The following is a 19233-nucleotide window of genomic DNA, read 5'->3' as shown; positions in this document are numbered from 1 at the left end:
TCTTGTTCATAACATTACATTATGTCCTGGCTTATCTGAAATTGCTGTACCATAAAGTATTGACTTCTGCTGTGGGAGACTGTAAGAACACCAGTCCTGAATTCTCATTTGCTTTAGTATGTTTTGCCTGGATTTTCAATAGCAAAAGACTGAGGAATTATTAGCTAAACCCTTTACTCTATAAAGTACATTTTCCTGTGTATAAAATCTAGTTTAGCTGGAGAGAGAAATTAAGTGTTCAGTAATCAGTAGAAACAGGCAATCTGTTTTAAGCCAGATGCTTTTTTTATGATGAACATTTGATGGTGTGTACTTCACAAAAAGGGGCAGGCACTTGGATTGTATTAATCAGATCCAGTATTCATGATTAGTTCTTCCTTTTTTTGCACTGTTGATACCATCAAGGAGAGAGGCTTAGCCAGAAGATTCCACACCCCCTTGACTGTGTGCCCCAACAGAGAATCCACAGCAGGAAATCCAACATATGTTTTCCTTTAGCACAAGGAACTTCAGAGGCCTGTTAGATTACTCTGCAAACATACCCACTTACATAGCTTTACAACAGTTTGAGCTGGGTGAGAACAAATGCCAATGGGTGACTGAAAAGCCAGTTTACAGGATGGAGTGATCGAGTTACAGGAAACATTCTCTATCCCAATGTTTGACAGCAACTTACAGTGATACAGTTATTTCAACAATTTGAAATGCCTAGCCCCTTGAAAATGCCTGGAGTTTAAAGTGATGCTCTGAATGTTTATGACGGGGAAAGAGATTAGGAACTGCTTTTATTTCACTTGATTTGGATTTGCTGAACTTTATTAGCTACAGGGAAACAAGTAAGTTTTTTATTTTGTTTTCTTTTCTTTTCTTTTTGTATTCAGTGTTGTAGACACCACATGTTGTGCATCACCACTGGTTAAATAGAAAAGCAGGTCGATAAAAGCACGCAACATGTTCAGACTGGTCTTGCTTATTTGTAAGAAACCACCAACTGAAGTGTCTTTTCATTGCATACTTTAACTTATAGTTCTGTTTACAAAGGAAGCCTTGTCATGCATGTGTCTGCACTTTCATGTGGTGTTTCAGCTCTTCTGAAAACATAACTGTAATCCTTTATACTTCAGTATGCCAAGGAGCAGCATACAATTTATAGTAGCAAAATAAAGCAGAGGCACATCACATCATGTTGTGCCATATCAGTCATTCACAGTAGGTTCACAGTTATGTGCGGCTTTCAGAAACAAAAGTGGGACATTTCTGACACATTGCATTGCGTGATTGTGGGAACTTGAAATAAGATGTTAATGCTTAAAATTGTATTAAAATCCAGTTTCTGTAGAACAGTCAGTTGTAGGTGGATTCATACAGCAGTATTGTTAATAACATGCTCCAATCTGAGGCAAGTCGATTAAACAAGCATGGCAAGGCTTTGATAATAACATAATCAGCTGTTGAAATCAGTACCAGGAAGCAGCAATATATCAGTGAAGAACCCCAGCTATGGACTTTGCCATAACTTAGTTTTATATTGAAGTCAGGTTGTTAGCATGGGAAACTAAATGACCAGGAAACAGACATACTGCCTGTATGAAGGGTTTTGTGATTCCATTCCAGTTGTTATTGAACCATTAGTTATAGACTGAAGCTGCCATTTAAGCAGCTTTTGTAAGTTAAGGATTGCCAGGGATTTTGTTTGATGAACAGCATTAGTAAGATCTTGTTTGCTGTCTTAGCATTTATTTACAAGGTAGGAGAAAAAGAAAATACTGTGAACTGAGGTTTACTTTTTATATCACTAAACAATGAGGCTGGACATTTTTATTTATTTATTTATTTATTTATTTATTTATTTATTTATTTATTGCTATTTGTTTACTGGGGTAGTGCACTGATCTGTACTGACCAATTTCAAGCCCAGCTGGGGTGAAATACAAACCATATCACTAACAAAAAAATACAGGAATGTAAGCAATAACAGAGTAGCTCAGAGTGATTACATAGAAAAACTGTGTATATACATTCTAGTGAACAAGCACAGTGCAATGTACAATAAAGCAGAGTGCAATGCACAATATATACATCTGTTTCTAAAGTAGGTCAGTCTTCAGTGAATCTTGAGAAAGGAGAAGAGACATGGAAAGGAGACAGGTTAGGTGATATGTCCTCTAATGAAGCAGGAGCATTTGAAGCATTTGGCTTGGATGAAGAAGTGGGTTTTGAGTTGCATTCTAAATTTGGAATCAGTGTTGATTTCCTTTATGTCGATGGGGAGAGAAAGTTTGGGTCGGGGGTAGTGAGTTGGTGTGGCTTGTCTGCAGTGTTTCATGTTGTATGAGGATTTTTTTTTTCTTGAAATCTAGCTGCAAGGGAAGTAAAAGTGTGAAGATGGAGTACTTTGTAGAGTTGGGATCCTAAAGGTAGGTTAGATCTTTGTTTTATGGGTAGCCGTTTGGCTTTTTCTAGGGTGATACAGTGGTGATCACAGAAAGGTGAGTTTGTAATGAATTGGCAGATGCTGTTAGAATCATTCTGGAGTGTGTCAGTGTTTTTCTTGGAAATAGAAGCAAAATTGGGAGCCCATAATCATGCTGAGAAACAAGAACTCCCATGCCAATGGCTGCTGTGGCAGGTTGGGAGAGAAAAAAGGGAAATCTTTTTTACCTAGAAGAAGAGGGAGATTACTCTAGTTCTTACATTGTTTATGTGGAAATGGAAGTTTAATGAGTAATCAAGCACGCCATATTCCTAGGAATTTGAAGGTGGAGGTTGTCTCTGTGGAATGGTTGCATAGGGCAAAGATAGTGAAATAGCCAGGTGCTTGAAGAATTTTCTGAGGAGTTCCAAAATGCATAGTTTTGGTCTTGCCAGGGTTGAAAAGTAGTTTATTGGTGAAGCTCATGTAAGTCTTACTGGAGTTGACATTGAATGTTAGTGTGAGAGTGACCTGATTGGTAAATGACCATGTCATCAGCATAGAGGATAGTGGAAGATGGGGTAGGTCACAAGGAAGTTTGTTAATGAGTATGAAGAAGAGAAGGGGACAAGAATGGATCCAGGTGCAGATTCTGAATGGATCCTGGTGCAGATTCTGATTGAGAGGATCCTATTTTAACTCTGATGTCTCTCTTATTGAAGAAGTTTTTAAATCAGGGAGTGACATGTGGATTGATGCCAATTTGAATTAGTTTGTTTGGGAGAAGATAGTGGTCAGTTGGGTCAAATGCCTTTGTCAGGTCTATAGGTAGGACACCTATAAGGAGGCCACTATAAGGAAGCCACTGTCAGAGTTTAGCAGGATGTCATCAGTTACAGACCAAAGTACTTTCATAGTGCTTCATCCAGGCTGGAATTCATGTTGTTTGGAGTAGAGCAGATGGTGCTGCTTGATATATAGAGAGAGTTGTATGTAGACTATCTTTTCAAGAAGTTTACCCTGAATTGGGAGAATGGATATTGCATGGATGTGAGACATATTTTTGGGAATGGTTTGCTTTTGGAAGGGTTCAGTTAGAGCAGTTTTCCAAATCTTCTTCACCAGATTTATTCTGCTTTTCTGCATGTGTCCAAAATGCTGTAATCTTTTCTCTTTGACTTTTTCTGCAATTGGAGCTATTTTGGCTTCTGCTCTTATGTCCTCATTTTGTCATTTGGGTACTTACGTATTATCACAACCACACATTAACAGCATTCAAGGCATTCTCAGCAACATTCCATTCTCAGGGAAATAACGTGCCGCCGAGAATGCTGAGAATGTGTGGTTGTGAAAATACATAAACCGTACTATCTCTACTGAAGTAACTAATGTCCTGAAAAGCGGTTGTTCATTTATCTCTTAACACCCAACAGTTTTCCAAAGTACAGGCAATGGCACAAAACAGTCATTGGATGCAAGTGAATGGTCAATTATTTGCATGACCATCAAGCTTCCTTCTCCAAAAAGTGTTTAACACTACCTTTCGCAATCTTACAGATAGCTTTCACATAGCTGTCACCCAACCCAATCAGGGACAAATTTACATTTATTTACATTACATTTGTTGACCGGGATAGTCCGACTGGATACATGTCCATTTTCAGCGGACAATCCAAAAACAGTCAGTGACAGTTTTAAAATGTTAGTATTATTACTTAGAGACATTGGCACAATAAGGGAATGGGAATTAGTATGCATTTTACCATAATGAATAACTATATATAGAACGTACTCTGTATTTTAAAGAAAAAAAAAGTACACACTGTCAGAATCACAGCAAAATAATGCTTATTAAAACCACTTGCAGTTTTCTACTTGCCGTTTTCTTTTTATGTGTTGTCTAAACATGCAGCGAGTAAACTTCTGAAAGATGAAGGGGTGAAAACTACTAACATATTATAACGACCACGTACTGTCAGCATTTACGGCAGCATGTTAGTTAACTTGAGAATGGAATATTGCCTTGAATGATAACAGTGTGTGGTTGCAATAATACGTGCATACTGTGATTTGTCCCACAATGTACTTCCTACCACCCTTCTCAGGCACTTCATTTTGATCACCTCTAGCTTCCTCATCTGCTCTGCTTTTACTACCTAGGTTTCTGTGCCATACAGCAGTAATGGTTGCACAACTGTTGTGCACCTTACTTTTCAGCTTCTTTTGCATTCTTCTGTCATACACTACACCTGACACTTTGTGTCAGTTGGCTGCAGCCCTTCTGATTCTAGGTTTGACCTCCTCATTCAGACTTCCCTTCTCCACACCTACCCTCTCAAATACTTGCAGCTTTTAACCTGTTCCACTGTTTTCCCTTTTATCTCAGTTCTCAGCTTCTTCTGATTTCTGCCATTTGCTGACATTACAACTGTCTTAATCTGTACTCAGTTTTATCCCACGGGGCTTCAGTTTTGCATTCCATTCCCCTATCCTTCGCTGATGTTCTTTCTCAGAGTCTGCCTGAAATGCCACATCATCTGCATGACCATTGCAACATGATCCTAAGAGCAAAGCATACAGTATTTTGCTGTACCACTGTCATTTTCACAGTGGCCTATTCTCTAGGTGTAGTCAAGCATGGAAGTTATACTTCCTGCACTTTGTCCCCATGAGCCGACCCTGCTCCTACACATTCCCTCCTTACTCGATTCATTTCCGTCACATATACTGTTCAAGTACGTATGTGAAAAACAATTACTGACGCACTGAAGCACCAACAGTGCCAGCTTTAAAGTTTGTTTGAAGATACCAGTCAGCAGTAGAGTTCCCTGGGTTCTGTGCTGGGACCTCTCCTGCTTGATATCTACTTCTCTGAAGTAAAAGCCAATACCAAAGGGCACTGGCTGACTAAGTTTGCAGATGACTACAATTTAGGAGCACTCACTGAACCCTCAAATGACCTAGCCATCCTGCAGGAAGTTTGTTCCAAATGAATAACTGGTGTCAAAATCATGGACTGAAGCTAAATGTCAAAAGGTGCATTGTTGTATCCTTTGGGAAGTCATCTATCCCAGGAAACCACCACGTTGACAATATACCCGTAAGAGTTAACCCATTTCTTCAGGATATGAGAACTTATGTAAACAGTGAACTTTTGGCCATTGTCCATTGTTGTAAGAAAGTCCTTCTATATTGCACAGCTTATAAACAAAGGAAATGTGCCTAGATCTAAGGTTGCCATTGTCCCCATTTACTCAGCCCTTATTAGGCTAGTCATTGAATATAATGCTGCCTTTGGCATATATCTGTGCAGACACATGCAACAACTGGAATGCCCACAAAGATACCTTACTAGAAAGATACAAGGCCTAAGTATGTCCTACATGGAGTGGCTCAAAGGCCTGACACTATACTTGGTATTCTGCAGACTGCTAAGAGGTGACCTATGTCTGGCATACAGGGCATCCTCCAACCCATTACTGATGGATTCACTGCAGTAAGTCAAATGGCATCAGAAATACTTGGTCTAGAGATCTAATCTTCTGCAACATCAAAAGAATGGTTCAGAGGGACACGTACATCTCACAGAGGATACTGCTGCTGCTTGAAACAGACTCCCCAAAAAAAAACAAAGTTCATTCCTGTCTATATTTAAGTCCAACTTGGATCTGTAGATGTGGTGATCTGGTGTGTGTGCCACATGAAGTATTTTGTGCTGTAGAACTCATTTCTTAAACAGTACAAGATATTGCATGTGTCACAACAACCCCCCAATGTGTTATATACAAAACTGTAGCTAAGAGGGGGGCAAGAGGGGAGGCTGTCCTAGACACAGAATATTAGGGGAGGTGCGAATAGTGCCGATCCATCCGTGGAACTGCAAGTGGTATTGGTAACTATTTAACTAGCCACAGATGAGGTTTGCTTGTAGTGTAGGTGTGTTACTAACTATGGCAGTAAGTCTTTTCTACAGTTTCTGGAAGGTGTTTCAGGTGGTGCAAAAGCCTATTATGTAGAAGCATAAGAAGTTTATTGCCTGACAAAGGAGTTTTTTTTCCTCAGCTCTAGAGGTGTGTGTGTGTGTGTGTGTGTGTGTGTGTGTGAGTGAGTGTGTGTGTGTCTGCGTACGCATGCGTATATGTGTGTTTTCAAGTAGTGTTTTGATGGAGTTTATAAAACACATTTCATAACTTCTAGTACTTATTATACAGCAGGAACTTCTTTTTGTAACATTTGTTAATGTCTGTTATGTACTTCACAGATAAAGATTCTAGTTGTCTACTGATGTACTATGTTCTTCATCTGTAAATATGTTGTAAGTAATTGCTATGTTAAATTGTTAATCGCTATGTAATCCAATGTAACTACTGTCTGTTTCTTTTAAGTGTGGAGCTTTTCTCCCCGGGCCTCCGCTGAAAATGGACCTACGTCCAGTCGGACACTCCCGGTCAACAAATGTAAATAAATAAATAACTGTTAAATGAGATCCTAAACTTCCAGTGTAGATGACGTTATTTGGAGAAAACTACTTAAATACTTCATTCTGCCTTACAATTATTTATCATAGAAAAAAGATAATGTAGTAGTCATATAGGAAGTTGAATACAATAAAGTGCTATACACTTAACAGTCTTAAGTCATGTATTACTCTGCAACAGCTTTTTGTGTTTATTCTGAGAAGGGGTAAAACAAACCATATCAGTAGTTTGCAAACACTGACAATATCAGTTTAGGTACAGTCTGTAAACAGTCTGCAAAGCTGAGAAGAAGCCTGTCTGAGATCATGGCCTTGGGCTCTGCTTATTTGGTCTGGTGATAAAATGTGGTAACCCATAAGGGTCTTGTAATCATTTAGAAGTGAGAAAGTTATTTTTATTTATTTTTTTTTTATCTATTAAAGTACATGATGTGCCCAGCTCTGTATGTATGTTTGCTTTAAATGAGTGCTCTTGAAAGCTGCATCAGTAGGAATGCTGACTTTTGAACTATCTGACTGGGGCTGGTTATGCTGCGTTTTGAGGCACACAAACTGACAGTGGGTTTATACTGAGCACCAAAGAAAACTGTTGATCCATACAGTTCGTGAAAGCGGTTTCCTGTCCAGTACATGCACTCTGCTTCTTTCTTTTGTTCCTCTGACAAAAGGCTTAATTGGTGTGCTGTGTCTAATGAGCATGAAGTCTCCAAGGAAATGCTGTTGAATTTTCCATTACCCACCAGGTAGGTCATAGCCAAGTAGTTGTTCGGTGATTAAAATACACTACAAATTGATGTGAAACTATTTCAGACTTCCATAACAGCCGGTAATCGTGTCTCTTTGTCTGTCACTGTTATGTTTGGGTGGCCTTGCTGGAAATGGGAGAGTCAGTGAGATGATAAACTACTAGTAGTGATGAAGAATAAGGCGCAGATAAACCTGCAGCAGGTAAATGTGCTAACTGAAAATGCATTCGCTTGCACAGAGCTGCTAAAGTGACATTTTATAGCCTGAATTCGCATATAGAATGTATTGCAAACAGAATGAATATATATATATATATATATATATATATATATATATAAAACCTAACTCAGTTGTACTCCAGTGTCTGTTTTGTAAAATAACTAAATGTAACACGAGTCTTCTGCTCATGGTTAGTTGGTTGCCACCCCCCCCCCCAAAAAAAAAGACAAAAAAAAAGGAAAACTGTATTATTATCAGCATTGTGAAAGATGTTATACACAGAGACAGACTGCTGAGTCTGGAATGTGTCCAGTTGTGCTGGAATCTGATGTCTATATCAAATTAGGAAGGCATGTGCTGGGTCAGGCCTGGGGCATTTACAACTCTTTCTACACACAGTACCTAGAATGCATTTGACTGGTCCATAATTACTTCTCACAGTGATATAGAAGGAAGGAGTCTTTTCAGCATTTAAGTAGAGTTCTGTACTACTTTTCTATATTGTCTGATTTGGCAAAGTGATGTGATGCTACTGGTTATGTTTAGAGCGTTTACTGGGTGATAAATGCATGGGAAATGACATGCATAGCAGTCTTCATAGAGGGAACTGTACTTTAATTTACATGAATACAGCACACTTATTTGTTGTAATCTAGCTCACTGTGTCAGTAATGTGTATTCTGTCCATTCTACTGCTTTGGAATGGGTAAGTCCTGTAGCTTACTATGCTAAATAGAGAATTATGTTGTATCATGGTTCCCAAGATGGTAACCATTTGAAATGTTGGGACCCGCTAGAGCAAGTCCCAAAATACATTGCCTGAATGGCCAAAACAATGGACTTACATGTACTAAGTGTGAGATGGCCATTTCCTGCATTATTCCCTTTTTCTTGGAGGTATGGCAATCACAGAGTCAGTATATATAAGTTCGGGAAGAGCTTGTCCCCCAAATGGGGGGTGCAGGGGAAGACAGCTCCCCCTCCCTCAAAAAGAAGTTTTAAGGATGACAGTGATCTTTGAGATTCACACTTCTGTGTTTTTGTTTTTTTTTTCGGCATGTCAGCATGTTCCGTAGGGAGCTTTTTAGGATACTAAAGTCTCATTTGCTGCTGTTTCCAATTAACATAATTTTAAATGTAGCTTGGGACTTCTGAGGCAGTAATGCCAGAATACATAATGACAGTAGCCAAGGAACTGGACATTAAGTTTAATCCCAGTGCCAATAAAGAAGCCTTTAAGTAAACAAAATGCATGCAGCCATACAGCAGTAGTCAGTGAAAAAGGCCGCAGTAAGACTAGAGCATGTAATGTAATTTACTGGTTAGTGCATTACTCAGACATTATTTCACAGTTAGTGACTGAAGCATATCCCAGATCTCCAATTTGACTGTATGTATGTGTGTGTATATATATATATATATATATATATATATATATATATTTTTTTTTTAATGTAGATAAATAAGGGAAGCAACATGGTTATGTAACATATACTACTCTGCTGCACAAACCAGTTCATTGTTCTTGGACTGTCATGACTGGATGGTCACTGGCAACTGATAATGAAGGTGAAACTCAGGTAAGAGCAAGAAGGTGAGTGTTGCATTGCTATCACTTAAACCCTCTTGTCTAAGTTTGTGTGATTTCGGAGTTAGTTTATATATATATATATATATATATATATATATATATATATATATATATATGTAGTTGGTGGGTGTCATGGTGGGGATGCAGAGGAGCTTGCCCCCTGCAAAAAGTTGTTGTTGTGCTTTGCAACCTTAGTGGTGTCACTGTTTTGAGTAATGACATCCCAAGAGTTTGGATGTTTTGGAGTTAGATAATCTTATATTGATTAAATGAGATACAGTTATTCACAGCAAACCTGAAATGTGTAACATCTCCTTCTTATGTAAGACATACAATGCATTTGTTTGAATTGTACTGTCTCCTGTTTATATAAAACAGAGAATGTATATTTGTTTGACTTCAAAGTTGTCGTTGTGTCTTTTGGCTTATCCTGGTTAGGGGTCGCCATAGCGGAACTCAGGTCCGCTAATGTTTGGTAGTGGATTTTTACTTGCCGAGTTACCAGCCCTGATGCACAACCTTCAGCGAAGGCACGCCTATTCACGCATGCCTCCACACAGAAGACGCTCTAGCTGAGAATCGAATGGGACAACGTCTTGCTGTGAGGCGACAACGCTACCGCAATATTTATTACTTATTGTTCATGTAAATTATTTCCTTCATATAAGCCTAAACTTTTATTAGTGTACCATATTGATATTGTAACTATATTTTGTGACTGCCCATGGCTTAGGTTGTGTCTGAAAAAGTTTTTGTCCTAACCCACCAATCAGAGTAACTAACAAATATATAAGTTAAAAAAAAAAACACAGATAAACAAATAAATAAGTGGAGTATTGTAAGACCTGGCTTAAGAACCAAATAGTAAACAGAATGTACCGCATTGTATTATTTCATGTTTTTCTGCAGTTACCAGACTTATACTGAGTCTACAGGTAAATAAAGCACTTCTCACTTTTAATAAATAGGCTAACAGAATGTTCAAAAATCAGAAGGTGGAATTTCTTGCTTACAGGATATGGGAAAACTACAGGTGTGTACACAAAATGGGTTTTGCTGATAAGTCCTGTTGTCTGTATTACAACAAAGAGGTGGTCTTGATCTGTCAAGTTTGCATCTATTTTCAAGGAATAAAAATGAACCACATATTTGTTCCCTCCTTCTGTAAACATTATTAAGTTAAGAGGGGGAGACTGTTGGACACAGAAAGAGAAGGTGAAGGAGAAGGAATTCTGCCTGTGACTTCCAATTTGTATGTTGTACATAGCTCTCAACCTTCCATCTCCAAAATGTGGAATACATGGGAAAATGTAGACCACTTGCTTACGGCTTCAATTAGGAAGCTCATGGGATGGTAAAAATGTGTTGCTTTCTACTTATAAAAAGTTATTTTGATGAATTAACGTGATTCAGTATTATATATCATGGACTTTAGTTAACTATTCTTAAAGCTGAATGTGAGACAGACCTTGTCAGTGAGGAACAGTGAGGAACATAGATACATACATACATACATACATATGTTTCAAGCACAGGCATTAAAGCCCTGCTAGCTTGCCAATATGAAAAAACACTTGTTCCCGTAGTAAATGTCCAGGCTGTTCTTAAAATTATCTAAACTAGTAGAATTTTCCAACATGCTTGATCCTCCATACACCTCTGTAGGAAAATCCTGAAAATGAATACATTTATGCTCTATGTCTGCTTGGTCTATACTTCAGTAAAGATGGATGACACCTGCTAAGAGTCTCCACTGCTGCTAGCTCAGATAATGGCCAGCTCTTTCATTTCTAATGTATATGGGTACTGCTAATTCAGGGGCTAACACTGAATAAGTGCATGTACTATATGTCATGAAACCAATTGTAATCTTGGACTGCAGTCTGTCTTTCCTGCTAATTCCGCAGAATTGTATACAATAACATAATGCCTTACTGGGTACTACTATCCAGGATTTTCCTACAGACGTTGATCAAGCATGTTGGAAAATTCTTAGTGTTAGGAGGGAGGCGCAGTTGCATGAATTTAATTTATTTCATTTTGACTGATTCAGATAAAGTACAGACTGTATAATAAAATACCTTTGGCAGGAAAAATTGATTGATTTAAAGAAAAATGCTGTGGTAAAGTGTTATTAAAAACATTTAAAAGTGCACAATCAGATATATGGTGTAGTAGCTCATTGCCTTAGAAACCGCACCTCCTCTGAAAATGCAAGACTTGCAAGAGGCAAATGTAATGGCTGATGTTCAATTTATCTGACTCATGTAGAGATAAATGTACAACATATTTGTGTATAATGCACAGCCTCTTACTATGATTCTTAAGGGCTTCATTACTGACTGTTTCCTGTACATGTAGTGCAACATTCAGATCTGCCAGGCTGTGCTTACTTGGGTTTGGCATGTAACTCTACATGAGCAAAGCATTTTCTAAACTACACAAAGTGGCTAGCACAGACATGAGGCATCTGTCCATGTTACTGGAAACGTAGGTAAGTGAGCAAGACTTAACTCTTTGGGTCCAGACAGAAGATCAAACTACAATTGGGCTACTGTGCTTTCCATTTTTATTTATTTATTTAACATTTGTTAACCGGGAAAGTCTGACTTGGAACAAAGCCAATTTTCAGCAGAGGCTTGGGGAGAAATGCTCCAGATGCATGTCTTTGCAATTGGCAGATGGAAATATAGTAATTGTATCTGCCAGATATATTGGCACCTTCCCACAGCGTCACTGAATGCTGATTGTTGGGGAAAAATGCTTTCAGCAGCAAAGTGATGAGATGGACTTCTAGACAAGCAAGTACCTCCAGCCATGTCAAATGGTTCAAAGAAATAGTAATGTGAAAATTCTAAATGGGAGCATGTGGACCCCCTTTACCAAGTCCCTGTGATGTGAACAATCTATGCTTTCACTAGGTAGAGCAGGTGGCCCATTGCTCATTCCCTGTATTGTGGAAAAACCTAAGCTTCCACTGGGTGATAGCATGGGCCCCATTACCCAGTCTTTGTGATGTGGGACAATCTAAACTTTCTCTGAGTGACAGCATGGGCTTTCCATGTAAGAGTGGTGTAAGGGATTTACTGTTTTCTATTAAAGATGGAGCAGCAGTTCACATCTTAAAAAAATCAGGAAGGAAACCAATATAGTGAAGAATGTACTATCACCACAAATAGTGGACTAAAACAGTATTCAACTAATTATAGCCATTAAAACAGTAAATAATAAAAATAACAACACTGGGGTAATTCTGAGAATCCTGTCCCCTTTCCTTCAGTTTTAGTATTACAAATGCCAGCACAGGTCCTGGAGGCAATCACCAACTGAAATGAGGCAGCATACACTCTCTAACCCATGTTTGTAAGGGCTTTATTTATTTATTCTTGTCATTTAAAACTTCTGCTAAGTTTACTGCCCCCCCCCCCCCCCCAATTATGTGGAACATGTTAGCTGACCCTAGCATACAACCGAGAAAAAGTATCAAACATTATGTATATTAATACCCTTTAAATGAAAGTGATGCATCTAAAAGTATTTTGAATTCATTCCTTTAATGACATCCCCACAGAGGTCTATTAATATGTGTTGTCACACTAGACAAGTTATTTCTAGAGCTTTCCATTAAGAGTGCTTTTTTCTCTGGCTTCTTCAAATAGAGTTGTTTATACTTTGAAAAAGAATGCAGTTACCAAAATGAATAGAATACAAGCATTTCTTTTACTGAAGAAAATATCGGACTTAAAAAAACAGTTGTTTGTCAAAGTACTCTAATATCGAACTGTTAAACTGGAACGGAACACAATAAAAGTCGGCCAAAAAGAGTTAGTGCTATTTATTGTAAGTTACACTTTCGGCTAGGGCAATGCCTAGCCTACTTCAGACAAACAGTTAAAATATGATAAACCAATGCCTTTTATCTAATAAAGTTAGTGATGTCATCAATTAAGCAATGTGGTTTGTAACCATAACAACATATTATTGCAGCCTACTTTTATATAACAAATTGTAACTCGTTAACTTATACAACAGGAAAAAATAAACAAAACAGTGTGCAGTCCTATCTCATCTTGTGTTTAAAAACACATTTTAATGTGTGTACATATTAAAAACTAAGTTGTACCAATTTAATAACAACATACTCTGCTTAAAATACCTAATAAAATTCATACTAAATAAGTTAAATTCATAAAAATACTTATGAATCCCCTGGTTCTCCATTGTGTGAAAAGGACTAAAAAAGTACCTAATTACACAAATGCTGCATAAACAAACCTTTAATTACGTCAGTGGAGATATCCTGCAGGGTTAATCGAAAATTTAGCGTTCCATCAGGAACTGTTAGAACTGTTTGATCAACAGGGGCAAGAGTTTCTATTAGCCCTTATTAACTTTTATAACAAAGACATTGTTGCTTTGAAAACTGATTTAGAGACTTTAGAAGTTGTGATAAAAACACACGCTGACTTTCCAAGATATAAATATGAGTACTGCAGAACATTCTCAAGTATTGAAGCCACGATGAATAAATTGCTTATTACTAAGAAAAAGAAATTAAATAGGGACATTAATGATTATGCCAACAAAAAAGCATACCCTAGGCCCCCTCCTCATTTTCAAAAAGTTTCTAATGGTGGTCCCGTTGAAAATGTTGATAACATTGAAGAAACATCAGTCTCTAACAACAATCAAAATAATGACAGTTTTATGGATGAGGAAGTACAAGGTCCAATTTTAAGGAGAAGTGAGAGGCTGCTTTCTAATAGTAACAATCAGCGAGGTAACAAAAAGCCTAATCATAATAATGCAAGGGAGCAGCCTAACACTGTAAATGGAGAACAAGTCCAGAATCAACAGGGTTTCCGGGCTGGCACCAATATTGGACAGAACAACAGGAAACCCAGTTACAGCCAACAACAAGGAAGGAACAAGAGAAGACAACGGAGGAGGTAGTTTCTATTTTAGTAACTGAAGAAATGCCTTCTCTTCACTTGAGTAGTGAAGGGGACTTCACTATATATAACTACACTTCCTTAGATGTCCAACAGGACATGGTTGACTTTTTATCGAAGGGGCTTTCCTTTGTACCTGCTAAGTCCTTTGACATAACTAGAACTATAATAGACTTAAAATTGTTTATTCGTAAACTTAATCTCCAAATATCAACGGGACCTATGGGTAGTATGGTGAAAACTTTGAGGGTTTCTAGCGTGTTCAATCCTCCACTTCACCCAGGTTTAAACACCTTTGAGAAAATGTGTGAAACTGATTTTTGGGCCATCAAAGAAAAGCGAATACACACGTCCTGTCCAGCTCAGTCCAATATGCCTTCGACGGAATGTGGATTTATTCAATTACTTAAAGATTGTCACACAAGAGTTATGAAGTCTGATAAGGGGGGGTGGCTTAGTCTTTATGAATCACTCTTTATATGTGGAGAAATTGATGGAACATTTAAACACTCCCAATTAAACTCAGGTAACAATTAATGAGGTTAACGTAGCCTATAAGAAGGTAAGGTCAACCTTGGATGACCTGTTTGGGGAAGGTTCAATAGACATTGACCTTTATTAATACTTAAACATGATAGCTCCTAAAACACCAGTACTGTTTGGGTATCCGAAGATCCACAAAGACATTAAGTCCCCCCTTTTAGACCAATAGTTGATGGCCGCGGTTCAATCACATACACTTGTGCCAAATATGTTGACAGTTTGTTAAAGCCTTTTATTGAAACTGAACCACAGATATGTAAAGACTCATGGAGTTTTCTTACAAACATTAGTTCCTTAGAATATCAACCTGAGGTGTATTTCCTAACTATAGATGTTAAAGATCTATACACAGTGATCCCTCAGGATTTAGGCACACAATGGGTAAGGGAATTTTTGCACAGTAAAAAAGCAAATCATAACATCATTTACATAATCGAGACTTTACTTGAAATGGTCTTGAAGAATAATTTTATGTTGTTCAAGGGCATGTTTTACCTGCAGAAAACTGGTGTGGCCATGGGTTCCCCATGTGGCGCTAGTTTCGCCAATGCCACCATGGTTTATTGGGAAAACAACTTGTTGTTTAAAGACCAACTATTTCAAAACAATGTCATCTGGTATACAAGATACCAGGATGACATGTTTTGTATTTGGAAAGGAGAACTATCCATGATACCAGTTTTTATTGACAACATTAACAGGACCACAAGTTTCTTAAAGTTTACCTACAATATAGGTGTAACTGCCATCAACTATTTGGACATTTGGTTAGTCAATGATAAGTCCAATAGTAGATATAAAAGCTCTATATATAGAAAACCGACATATTCAAACTGTTTCCTTCATTTTACCAGCAACCACCCGTATCAACAAAAGAAAGCGGTGGTCAAAGGCCAGATGGTGAGGGCCGTCCGTATGATTTCGGACGAAGTAGACTTTGAAACTGAATGTGACCATCTTTGTAACATGTTCATTAAAAGAGGCTATCCTAGTCAACTTGTTTACAACACAAAAAAAGAAGTAGTTTTTAAGCGTAATGTTGGTTATTTTATTCCTTTATTAAAAGGACAATCAAGCTCACCTCCTCATTCAGTCCTTAATGGATTGGTTAGTCCATTTGATGATTTCCTAAACAAAAAAGCTGGTAATGTAAGTTACCAAACCAGCTTTTTGTACACATTCACTTTAGATTTTTGGTCTATTAGAGGTAATAAACAAAAATTGGGACCTCATTAAAAATGACGATTCCCTTTCTAGAACTCTGGGTTCTAGCCCCAGAATAGTATACAGACGTGGTCAAAATCTTAAAGCCATTTTAGAGAGCAACATTAACAGCAGGAATTCTTATGGGAGAATTAATGGGACGTCCAAATGTGGTTCATGTCCACAATGTAAACATATTCTAGTTGGCAACCAGGTGGTTTTGAACCATAAGACATATAAAATAAAAGGAAAATTTAACTGTGAATCTAAAGGTGTGACTTACGCTGCCTGTTGTGACTCATGTAATGTGTTTTATATTGGGAAAACGGAGAGACGCTTTAGGCAGCGAATATACGAGCATTGTTATGCAATAAAGAAGAAAGACTTTAACAATGCCTTAGCAAAGCACTGCTCTGAATTTCCCGCACACACCTTCAGGTTCACAGTTTTACAACAGAGAACTGAGAATATTCGGGGGGGGGGGGTCCCTGGCAGATTTTGCTTGAAATAGACGAACTGAAGTGGCAAGTGCGAACGAGGGCTCACATGCCCCCAGGGATTAATGATAGTATTTCCATTAAAAGCCTGTTAAAACTTCTAACTTTGAATAGATAAAAATTGAAAACAACGTAAATATATAAAGTTTTTGTACACAATAGTCTAACCAGGAATTAAAGGTTTGTTTATGTAGCGTTTGTGTAATTAGGTACTTTTTTAGTCCTTTTCACACAATGGAGAACCAGGGGATTCATAAGTATTTTTATGAATTTAACTTATTTAGTATGAATTTTATTAGGTATTTTAAGCAGAGTATGTTGTTATTAAATTGGTACAACTTAGTTTTTAATACGTACACACATTAAAATGTGTTTTTAAACAGAAGATGAGATAGGACTGCACACTGTTTTGTTTATTTTTTCCTGTTGTATAAGTTAACGAGTTACAATTTGTTATATAAAAGTAGGCTGTGATAATATGTTGTTATGGTTACAAACCACATTGCTTAATTGATGACCACTAACTTTATTAGATAAAAGGCATTGGTTTATCATACGATGAAAACCAAAAGAACGTAGTTCAACCACCAAGTTTATTCATCGTTTGATTACATTTTTGTGAGCATTGGTTTATCATATTTTAACTGTTTGTCTGAAGAAGGCTAGGCATTGCCCTAGCCGAAAGTGTAACTTACAATAAATAGCACTAACTCTTTTTGGCCGACTTTTATTGTGTTCCGTTCCAATTTAAAAGTACTCTAATATAAAAACCCCTCAAGCCACAAAAAGAAGTGATAGATTAAAATAAAAAGTAATTATGATCACCAGTTTTGTCTTACAGTAACTCAATTATGAAGGCAAGTAGTGTAGTGTATATACAGTTATTTCAGGAAGATGATAAGCAGGATTTGGCATACAATTTGAGTTGTTTGGTAAGCCAGGAGATCACTTTGTGGCAGACGGTTAAAAATAAATAAATAATACAAAAGAGATTGAGTTAATCAGCTATATCCCCATTTATACTGGAAAACAATCCAGGCTCTGAAGCTTTTCTTTGGAAAATATCCAAAGCAACCTCAATGACAGAAATATCAAAAGCAGCATGGAGGATGGGAATGGCGAACACATGTACCAACATCAAGACGGAAATAATTAAAGGTGTGCACTTACCACTCTTAGCCTACAGCTGCCCTTCAGCCAGGCAGAAGGACAATATCTGTGTTTATGACTGCTGGGCACCAGCCTGCTGTAGATACACGCCTTATTCAGCTGATGTCCAAAGGTTATGCAGTACAGTTTGACAGCTAACCATTTCTGAGTCAGTTCTACAAACCCCATCAAATCAAATGCATATCGTTTTATGTCTACCCTTTCAGGTTCTACAGACAAGAAATTTAGTGCTCACAAGGCCAGCATGACAAAACAAAGTTCAGCATATTAGGATTGAAAAGCTTCCTTTGGCTGGTGAACAAGAGTCTGTCTTAGCAGTAGATAAATAATCCACTGTTTCCATTTTAAATTATCTTATCCCTATTTCTTGCCTCAGCACCAGCAGCTCAGTTTTAGCACTCTTTTCTTTTTTTTCTGTTCTTTTTTCTTTTTTAAGAAATGCTGGACTCCTGTCTTTCCTAAGAACACAACAGATCCGTATTTGTCCACATATATCATGGCAACAAATCCAGCCCTGCATTTAAAGTACAGTCTCTCCCCTGACCAATTAAGTAGTATAGGTCACCACAGCACTAAATATTTTTGCTTTTCTGACCATTTGTAACATTTGAAATGGATTTAACCCCATCTGTTTTTTTTTTTTTTAACAGAGGGCAAGACTCCTTTCACCCCTCTTTGCACCCCTGCCATCTCTGAAAACAAGACAGTACTCTGTTGCACTAATTTCAGTTTAATGCCTTTATGGTTGGTTATGAGAGCAACAACATCTAGTTGTGTACTGCAAATTTACTAAACAAACAAATTGTTTATTGAGATATTAGCCATTGTTTGTTGAATGTGACATAAGCTTATTCTCACATCCTTGTATCAGTTGTTTTACACTAACTTCCAGTGTTTACACGTGAATTTATGAAAGTGTTAACAGTGCAGTCAATGTGATCGTGCCTTCTTATCTGCTGATTAATTCAGAGTTTACTGCAGGTTGCAATAGCAAATATTCTCAAATGTTGTAGAGTTTTGTAATAACTTTATAGAAAATAATGACTGAAGAAGCCACAGCAACATAAATAAATAAAGAAGTTCCTTTATCTTGCATTGCCCAGAAACATTGTGATTACAGAAATGAAATATCACTGCATTCATTTCCTTATGGTCATTTATTTTTAGCCACACAATGAACTTATTGAAATGTTTTCCTTCTTCAAAAAACAAATTTACTAAGGAAGTAAATACATGGTAAAAAATAACTGCATTTTCTAAACTAACTGCAGATCCTTTTGCCTGGTCACTAAAGGAAAAATAAAATGCATTTACTGAGGCTTTTCTGTCTGTCTGGAATGTAATACATTACTTGAAGGGCTTGTTTGTAAGAAAGAATTTTGCTGGTTTTAAGCTGAGGTAAGAAGGGCAGTTGCAATTTA

General features: G+C 37.5%; 1 protein-coding gene across 1 annotated transcript in view; it reads left to right on the top strand.

Annotated features, from left to right (window-relative positions):
• The first annotated feature begins 783 nt into the window (after window positions 1–783).
• KIAA1217 (KIAA1217 ortholog) overlaps window positions 784–19233 on the top strand; it is a 2251763-nt gene continuing 2233313 nt past the window's right edge. The window contains exon 1 of the mRNA XM_044089846.1: window positions 784–836. The gene's annotated coding sequence lies outside the window, so the exon portion shown is untranslated. The remainder of the gene's footprint in view (window positions 837–19233) is intronic.

Source organism: Protopterus annectens, chromosome 12.part0 (genome assembly GCF_019279795.1).
Source record: "Protopterus annectens isolate FY-2018-M chromosome 12.part0, PAN1.0, whole genome shotgun sequence".
In the NCBI taxonomy this organism is placed as follows: domain Eukaryota; kingdom Metazoa; phylum Chordata; order Ceratodontiformes; family Protopteridae; genus Protopterus; species Protopterus annectens.
The sequence above is the reverse complement of the archived record's forward strand: the minus strand, read 5'-3'. Positions and strand labels throughout refer to the sequence as shown.